Raw genomic sequence first — 797 nt, 5'->3', positions numbered from 1 at the left:
TGCCCTCACACAGCATAATGCCAGTTTAGTGCCCTAGGATGGACATTATATTCAGCACCACCAAACACATTATACAGTAATAAGCATCCAATATTTACAGATGTTTTTCTCTTTATCATCTTCTCCACTTGGCCCAGCCCACCTTGATGACTTCTTCCAGCCACAACTCATCTCTGCAGAATTTGCCACACAGACGACCTCTTAGGTTCCTTACTTTTCCATCCTCCTCCTCATCCTAGTACTCCAACAGTGTTAAGCTGAGTTCACACTTCAATTATTTGTTCAGTTATTTTGATCAGTTTTTGTGAGCCAAAACCAGTAGTCAAGCCTACTCAGAGATCAGGTATAATGTAAAGATTTGCACCTATTTTATATTTTGACCCGCACCTGTTTTGGCTCACAATAACTGATCGAAAAAACTGACCAAATAACGGAGGTGTGAACTCAGCTTTATCCTGCTGCTACCCCAATACTGTACCCTCTGTGCTCATAAATGCCCTAAAATATTGTACTGCTAAAATAATAGTGCCATACAGAAAGTACCCCTATAGTAATAGTACTCCCAAAAGTCCTACCAGTAGCAATAATTATCTTCTAGATTGTCCTCATTAGTAATATTATCCCCTAATAGTAATAATGCTCCCTGAGAGTGTTTCCATTCTTAGTAGTGCCCTTCATAGTTTGCTCAATAATTCTAATGCCCTCATAATATCCCCAGTAGTATGATATCCTTTCAAGTGTCCCCAACACAGTAGGATGCCCCCTTAAGTGGCCCCCACACGGAGTGATGGCCTTTT

The sequence above is a fragment of the Bufo bufo genome, chromosome 10 (assembly GCF_905171765.1).
Source record: "Bufo bufo chromosome 10, aBufBuf1.1, whole genome shotgun sequence".
NCBI lineage: Eukaryota > Metazoa > Chordata > Amphibia > Anura > Bufonidae > Bufo > Bufo bufo.
The sequence above is the reverse complement of the archived record's forward strand: the minus strand, read 5'-3'. Positions refer to the sequence as shown.